This window comes from Taudactylus pleione, unplaced genomic scaffold (assembly GCF_031769625.1).
Source record: "Taudactylus pleione unplaced genomic scaffold, aTauple2 ptg003193l, whole genome shotgun sequence".
Taxonomy (NCBI): Eukaryota; Metazoa; Chordata; class Amphibia; order Anura; family Myobatrachidae; genus Taudactylus; species Taudactylus pleione.
In genome coordinates, this window is record NW_028287549.1 from 438,917 (window position 1) to 448,040 (window position 9,124).

Below are 9,124 nucleotides of genomic sequence, written 5' to 3' on the forward strand. Positions count from 1 at the left end.
GCAATAGTTCCGTAACGCAAAAGGGTTATTATTACAGGACTCATTCACAATGCCAGCGTGTAAAGAAATGACTGTTTACTGCATCTAACGTTTAATACGTGATAACTGATAAGTAAGCCGTGTTTGGTGTTATACTGATCTGCACTTTCTCCACAGCTTCCCAGTATCATCGGTGTGAAGATCGCAACATGCATCCTCAACTTATGGACCGTAGAGATATAAAGCACCAAAATGTACTTTGTAAAACCAACAGCCTAGATTTGCATGAGGCGGGAAAACGGAGGCAGCAAGCTGTTAGAGGCTGTTCTGTGTCCATTTGAATCAACCTGTTAAATGTCCTGTAACAAACGCACCGTGATGGAGAACCAATGGGATCGCAACGAACCTCTCTATTGTGTTGTCTGTTTCTGTAAGGGTATAAATGTGTGTATTGTGACCCCAGTCTGGAGTCTTCTTGCTGATGCTGATTGACGGAGGTTTCTTGCTGATGCCGGTATCTGGTCCAGAGCGCGTGCGTATGTATAACTGTATCTTGGGTCTGTATAATTCTTTGCGCTAAATTGTACTTAGATCACAGCATGTAACTGACTGTACTTTACTTGAATAATACTTTGTGCTTTGGAAACACATGTTCAAGGTCTAAAGTCTTTATTTTATTGTATGACTGCATACGCAAATAGCGTCAATATCAGAAGGTATTGGCAGGCTTTTAGAAGGTATAGACAGGAGCGCGTAAAGGTTTTAATTCAGTATCCTTAACAAGCACCTTGCCCAGTTACCACCCACAAACAGCGCATTCTGTCACTCAAACTAGCGACCTAGTGGCTTATGAGCAACCAAAAACAGATCGTAAAGACTGGCTTGCGCATGCGCACTGCGATATATACGAATGCGCAGCTGGGTGAAAATTCGCTCAGAGCGAGCGAGCGCAACTTAGCAACCGAGTCTGAATCAGATCCTTAGTTTTGCGTGTGGCAGAGAGCTGCAACTCTTTCCTTTCAGGAGAACAAAACATAAACTACTGCAAGAGTGAAATTTATCCAGTTCTTAAACTTTGATGACTCTCGATTGATAATTCAGGTATTTAACCCCGAAAAGCCCCCCAGCTTTATAATGCGCACCACCGTGGCCAATTCAGCTGAACTGAGTTATACAGTATATCTTTATGGGGACCCCAGGTAGCCAATATATGTGATTTAATTTATATATGTATGAACCTGGTAATGAAAAAACATTGTTAAAGTGTTACATATAGAGTTTATTACCTAGGGTGACGCTCCGTGCAATTTTATGCCATTGTAACTGAAAGTGTTTTGTGACACTCAATATCCAGCAAAACAGAAGTGTTGTGACAATACTGCTGAGTTCTCAATGGTGAAGTCCAATTGTGACTGTTTCTGAGTTAAAGTAGCCTCTTATTATTCAACTGGAAAGTAAAATTATTTGTGACGGAAGGAAAGGCCACAGAGTCCTGGGTGTCACAAAAGTATTATTCCTCCTTCCTCCTCCAATGCAGCACCTGGGGAACAGGTGACATTTCTCACTCCTCCTACACAATGGCAGAGTATGGGTAGGTGTATGGGGATACAGAGCCTATTAGCAGAGGTGTATGGGGATACAGAGCCTAATAGCAGAGTATAGGTAGGTGTATGGGGATACAGAGCCTATTAGCAGAGTATAGGTAGGTGTATGGAGATACAGAGCCTATTAGCAGAGTATGGGTAGGTGTATGGGGATACAGAGCCTATTAGCAGAGTATAGGTACGTGTATGGAGATACAGAGCCTATTAGCAGAGTATGGGTAGGTGTATGGGGATACAGAGCCTATTAGCAGAGTATGGTTAGGTGTATGGGGATACAGAGCCTATTAGCAGAGTATGGGTAGGTGTATGGGGATACAGAGCCTATTAGCAGAGTATGGGTAGGTGTATGGGGATACAGAGCCTATTAGCAGAGTATGGGTAGGTGTATGGGGATACAGAGCCTATTAGTAGAGTATGGGTAGGTGTATGGGGATACAGAGCCTATTATCAGAGTACAGGTAGGTGTATGAGGATACAGAGCCTATTAGCCTATTGGCAGAGTATGGGTAGGTGTATGGGGATCCAGAGCCTATTAGCAGAGTATAGGTAGGTGTATGGGGATACAGAGCCTATTAGCAGAGTATGGGTAGGTGTATGGGGATACAGAGCCTATTAGCAGAGTATGGGTAGGTGTATGGGGATACAGAGCCTATTAGCAGAGTATGGGTAGGTGTATGGAGATACAGAGCCTATTAGCAGAGTATGGGTAGGTGTATGGAGATACAGAGCCTATTAGCAGAGTATGGGTAGGTGTATGGGGATACAGAGCCTATTAGCAGAGTATGGGTAGGTGTATGGGGATACAGAGCCTATTATCAGAGTACAGGTAGGTGTATGAGGATACAGAGCCTATTAGCCTATTGGCAGAGTATGGGTAGGTGTATGGGGATCCAGAGCCTATTAGCAGAGTATGGGTAGGTGTATGGGGATACAGAGCCTATTAGCAGAGTATAGGTAGGTGTATGGGGATACAGAGCCTATGAGCAGAGAATAGGTAGGTGTATGGAGATACAGAGCCTATTAGTAGAGTATAGGTAGGTGTATGGGGATACAGAGCCTATTAGCAGAGTATAGGTAGGTGTATGGAGATACAGAGCCTATTAGCAGAGTATAGGTAGGTGTATGGGGATACAGAGCCTATGAGCAGAGTATGGGTAGGTGTATGGGGATACAGAGCCTATTAGCAGAGTATGGTTAGGTGTATGGGGATACAGAGCCTATTAGCAGAGTATGGGTAGGTGTATGGGGATACAGAGCCTATTAGCAGAGTATGGGTAGGTGTATGGGGATACAGAGCCTATTATCAGAGTACAGGTAGGTGTATGGGGATACAGAGCCTATTAGCCTATTGGCAGAGTATGGGTAGGTGTATGGGGATACAGAGCCTATTAGCAGAGTATGGGTAGTTGTATGGGGATACAGAGCCTATTAGCAGAGTATGGGTAGGTGTATGGGGATACAGAGCCTATGAGCAGAGTATGGGTAGGTGTATGGGGATCCAGAGCCTATGAGCAGAGTATGGGTAGGTGTATGGGGATACAGAGCCTATTAGCAGAGCATGAGTAGGTGTATGGGGATACAGAGCCTATTAGCAGAGTATGGTAGGTGTATGGGGATACAGAGCCTATTAGCAGAGGTGTATGGGGATACAGAGCCTATTAGCAGAGTATAGGTAGGTGTATGGAGATACAGAGCCTATTAGCAGAGTATGGGTGGGTGTATGGGGCTACAGAGCCTATTAGCAGAGTATAGGTAGGTGTATGGGGATGCAGAGCCTATTAGCAGAGTATAGGTAGGTGTATGGGGATACAGAGCCTATGAGCAGAGTATGGGTGGGTGTATGGGGATACAGAGCCTATGAGCAGAGTATAGGTAGGTGTATGGGGATACAGAGCCTATTAGCAGAGTATAGGTAGGTGTATGGGGATACAGAGCCTATGAGCAGAGTATCAGTAGGTGTATGGGGATACAGAGCCTATTAGCAGAGTATGGTTTGGTGTATGGGGATACAGAGCCTATGAGCAGAGTATGGTTAGGTGTATGGGGATACAGAACCTATGAGCAGAGTATCAGTAGGTGTATGAGGATACAGAGCCTATTAGCAGAGTATGGGTGGGTGTATGGGGATACAGAGCCTATTAGCAGAGTATGGGTGGGTGTATGGGGATACAGAGCCTATTAGCAGAGTATGGGTAGATGTATGGGGGATACAGAGCCTATTAGCAGAGTATGGGTAGGTGTATGGGGATACAGAGCCTATTATCAGAGTACAGGTAGGTGTATGGGGATACAGAGCCTATTAGCCTATTGGCAGAGTATGGGTAGGTGTATGGGGATACAGAGCCTATTAGCAGAGTATAGGTAGGTGTATGGGGATACAGAGCCTATTAGCAGAGTATGGGTAGGTGTATGGGGATACAGAGCCTATTAGCAGAGTATGGGTAGGTGTATGGGGATACAGAGCCTATGAGCAGAGTATGGGTAGGTGTATGGGGATCCAGAGCCTATTAGCAGAGTATGGGTAGGTGTATGGGGATCCAGAGCCTATTAGCAGAGTATGGGTAGGTGTATGGGGATACAGAGCCTATTAGCAGAGTATGGGTAGGTGTATGGGGATACAGAGCCTATGAGCAGAGTATGGGTAGGTGTATGGGGATCCAGAGCCTATTAGCAGAGTATGGGTAGGTGTATGGGGATACAGAGCCTATTAGCAGAGTATGGGTAGGTGTATGGGGATACAGAGCCTATTAGCAGAGGTGTATGGGGATCCAGAGCCTATTAGCAGAGTATGGGTAGGTGTATGGGGATACAGAGCCTATTAGCAGAGTATAGGTAGGTGTATGGGGATACAGAGCCTATTAGCAGAGAATAGGTAGGTGTATGGAGATACAGAGCCTATTAGCAGAGTATAGGTAGGTGTATGGGGATACAGAGCCTATTAGCAGAGTATAGGTAGGTGTATGGAGATACAGAGCCTATTAGCAGAGTATAGGTAGGTGTATGGGGATACAGAGCCTATGAGCAGAGTATGGGTAGGTGTATGGGGATACAGAGCCTATTAGCAGAGTATGGTTAGGTGTATGGGGATACAGAGCCTATTAGCAGAGTATGGGTAGGTGTATGGGGATACAGAGCCTATGAGCAGAGTATGGTTAGGTGTATGGGGATACAGAGCCTATTAGCAGAGTATGGGTAGGTGTATGGGGATACAGAGCCTATTAGCAGAGTATGGGTAGGTGTATGGGGATACAGAGCCTATTAGCAGATAATAGGTAGGTGTATGGAGATACAGAGCCTATTAGCAGAGTATAGGTAGGTGTATGGGGATACAGAGCCTATTAGCAGAGTATAGGTAGGTGTATGGAGATACAGAGCCTATTAGCAGAGTATAGGTAGGTGTATGGGGATACAGAGCCTATGAGCAGAGTATGGGTAGGTGTATGGGGATACAGAGCCTATTAGCAGAGTATGGTTAGGTGTATGGGGATACAGAGCCTATTAGCAGAGTATGGGTAGGTGTATGGGGATACAGAGCCTATTAGCAGAGTATGGGTAGGTGTATGGGGATACAGAGCCTATGAGCAGAGTATGGGTAGGTGTATGGGGATCCAGAGCCTATTAGCAGAGTATGGGTAGGTGTATGGGGATCCAGAGCCTATTAGCAGAGTATGGGTAGGTGTATGGGGATACAGAGCCTATTAGCAGAGTATGGGTAGGTGTATGGGGATACAGAGCCTATTAGCAGAGTATGGGTAGGTGTATGGGGATACAGAGCCTATGAGCAGAGTATGGGTAGGTGTATGGGGATCCAGAGCCTATTAGCAGAGTATGGGTAGGTGTATGGGGATCCAGAGCCTATTAGCAGAGTATGGGTAGGTGTATGGGGATACAGAGCCTATTAGCAGAGTATGGTTTGGTGTATGGGGATACAGAGCCTATGAGCAGAGTATGGTTAGGTGTATGGGGATACAGAACCTATGAGCAGAGTATCAGTAGGTGTATGAGGATACAGAGCCTATTAGCAGAGTATGGGTGGGTGTATGGGGATACAGAGCCTATTAGCAGAGTATGGGTGGGTGTATGGGGATACAGAGCCTATTAGCAGAGTATGGGTAGATGTATGGGGGATACAGAGCCTATTAGCAGAGTATGGGTAGGTGTATGGGGATACAGAGCCTATTATCAGAGTACAGGTAGGTGTATGGGGATACAGAGCCTATTAGCCTATTGGCAGAGTATGGGTAGGTGTATGGGGATACAGAGCCTATTAGCAGAGTATAGGTAGGTGTATGGGGATACAGAGCCTATTAGCAGAGTATGGGTAGGTGTATGGGGATACAGAGCCTATTAGCAGAGTATGGGTAGGTGTATGGGGATACAGAGCCTATGAGCAGAGTATGGGTAGGTGTATGGGGATCCAGAGCCTATTAGCAGAGTATGGGTAGGTGTATGGGGATCCAGAGCCTATTAGCAGAGTATGGGTAGGTGTATGGGGATACAGAGCCTATTAGCAGAGTATGGGTAGGTGTATGGGGATACAGAGCCTATGAGCAGAGTATGGGTAGGTGTATGGGGATCCAGAGCCTATTAGCAGAGTATGGGTAGGTGTATGGGGATACAGAGCCTATTAGCAGAGTATGGGTAGGTGTATGGGGATACAGAGCCTATTAGCAGAGGTGTATGGGGATCCAGAGCCTATTAGCAGAGTATGGGTAGGTGTATGGGGATACAGAGCCTATTAGCAGAGTATAGGTAGGTGTATGGGGATACAGAGCCTATTAGCAGAGAATAGGTAGGTGTATGGAGATACAGAGCCTATTAGCAGAGTATAGGTAGGTGTATGGGGATACAGAGCCTATTAGCAGAGTATAGGTAGGTGTATGGAGATACAGAGCCTATTAGCAGAGTATAGGTAGGTGTATGGGGATACAGAGCCTATGAGCAGAGTATGGGTAGGTGTATGGGGATACAGAGCCTATTAGCAGAGTATGGTTAGGTGTATGGGGATACAGAGCCTATTAGCAGAGTATGGGTAGGTGTATGGGGATACAGAGCCTATGAGCAGAGTATGGTTAGGTGTATGGGGATACAGAGCCTATTAGCAGAGTATGGGTAGGTGTATGGGGATACAGAGCCTATTAGCAGAGTATGGGTAGGTGTATGGGGATACAGAGCCTATTAGCAGATAATAGGTTGGTGTATGGAGATACAGAGCCTATTAGCAGAGTATAGGTAGGTGTATGGGGATACAGAGCCTATTAGCAGAGTATAGGTAGGTGTATGGAGATACAGAGCCTATTAGCAGAGTATAGGTAGGTGTATGGGGATACAGAGCCTATGAGCAGAGTATGGGTAGGTGTATGGGGATACAGAGCCTATTAGCAGAGTATGGTTAGGTGTATGTGGATACAGAGCCTATTAGCAGAGTATGGGTAGGTGTATGGGGATACAGAGCCTATTAGCAGAGTATGGGTAGGTGTATGGGGATACAGAGCCTATGAGCAGAGTATGGGTAGGTGTATGGGGATCCAGAGCCTATTAGCAGAGTATGGGTAGGTGTATGGGGATCCAGAGCCTATTAGCAGAGTATGGGTAGGTGTATGGGGATACAGAGCCTATTAGCAGAGTATGGGTAGGTGTATGGGGATACAGAGCCTATTAGCAGAGTATGGGTAGGTGTATGGGGATACAGAGCCTATGAGCAGAGTATGGGTAGGTGTATGGGGATCCAGAGCCTATTAGCAGAGTATGGGTAGGTGTATGGGGATCCAGAGCCTATTAGCAGAGTATGGGTAGGTGTATGGGGATACAGAGCCTATTAGCAGAGTATGGGTAGGTGTATGGGGATACAGAGCCTATGAGCAGAGTATGGGTAGGTGTATGGGGATCCAGAGCCTATTAGCAGAGTATGGGTAGGTGTATGGGGATACAGAGCCTATTAGCAGAGTATGGGTAGGTGTATGGGGATACAGAGCCTATTAGCAGAGGTGTATGGGGATCCAGAGCCTATTAGCAGAGTATGGGTAGGTGTATGGGGATACAGAGCCTATTAGCAGAGTATAGGTAGGTGTATGGGGATACAGAGCCTATTAGCAGAGAATAGGTAGGTGTATGGAGATACAGAGCCTATTAGCAGAGTATAGGTAGGTGTATGGGGATACAGAGCCTATTAGCAGAGTATAGGTAGGTGTATGGAGATACAGAGCCTATTAGCAGAGTATAGGTAGGTGTATGGGGATACAGAGCCTATGAGCAGAGTATGGGTAGGTGTATGGGGATACAGAGCCTATTAGCAGAGTATGGTTAGGTGTATGGGGATACAGAGCCTATTAGCAGAGTATGGGTAGGTGTATGGGGATACAGAGCCTATGAGCAGAGTATGGTTAGGTGTATGGGGATACAGAGCCTATTAGCAGAGTATGGGTAGGTGTATGGGGATACAGAGCCTATTAGCAGAGTATGGGTAGGTGTATGGGGATACAGAGCCTATTAGCAGAGAATAGGTAGGTGTATGGAGATACAGAGCCTATTAGCAGAGTATAGGTAGGTGTATGGGGATACAGAGCCTATTAGCAGAGTATAGGTAGGTGTATGGAGATACAGAGCCTATTAGCAGAGTATAGGTAGGTGTATGGGGATACAGAGCCTATGAGCAGAGTATGGGTAGGTGTATGGGGATACAGAGCCTATTAGCAGAGTATGGTTAGGTGTATGGGGATACAGAGCCTATTAGCAGAGTATGGGTAGGTGTATGGGGATACAGAGCCTATTAGCAGAGTATGGGTAGATGTATGGGGATACAGAGCCTATGAGCAGAGTATGGTTAGGTGTATGAGGATACAGAGCCTATGAGCAGAGTATGGTTAGGTGTATGGGGATACAGAGCCTATTAGCAGAGTATGGGTAGATGTATGGGGGATACAGAGCCTATTAGCAGAGTATGGTTAGGTGTATGGGGATACAGAGCCTATTAGCAGAGTATGGGGGGATACAGAGCCTATTATCAGCCAATTAGTAACTATAGAAGCAGCCTGGAGCTTTAGGGTATTGCTGGGTGTTATAGTACGCTGGGCATCTGAGTGGTAAATGCACTGGGAGATGGTAGTAAAATGCCTACACACTGTAGCGGTGGTGATATAGGGGCCCTTTTGTCATTAGATATTTGCGGCATTGTCCTGGAAGACAGAATATTTAGTATGTATTATAAAGTGATCGCAATATCTGCTGCAGTGTATCCATGTCTGACAACAGCAGTAGCCCCCATAGGTTTCAGCCCCCCATAGGTTTCAGCAGCCCCCATAGGTTTCAGCATCCCCCATAGGTTTCAGCAGCCCCCATAGGTTACATCAGCCCCCATAGGTTTCAGCAGACCCCCATAGGTTTCAGCAGACCCCCATAGGTTTCAGCAGCCCCCATAGGTTACAGCAGCCCCCATAGGTTTCAGCAGACCCCCATGGGTTTCAGCAGCCCCCATAGGTTACAGCAGCCCCCATAGGTTTCAGCAGCCCCCATAGGTTACAGCAGCCCCCATAGGTTACAGC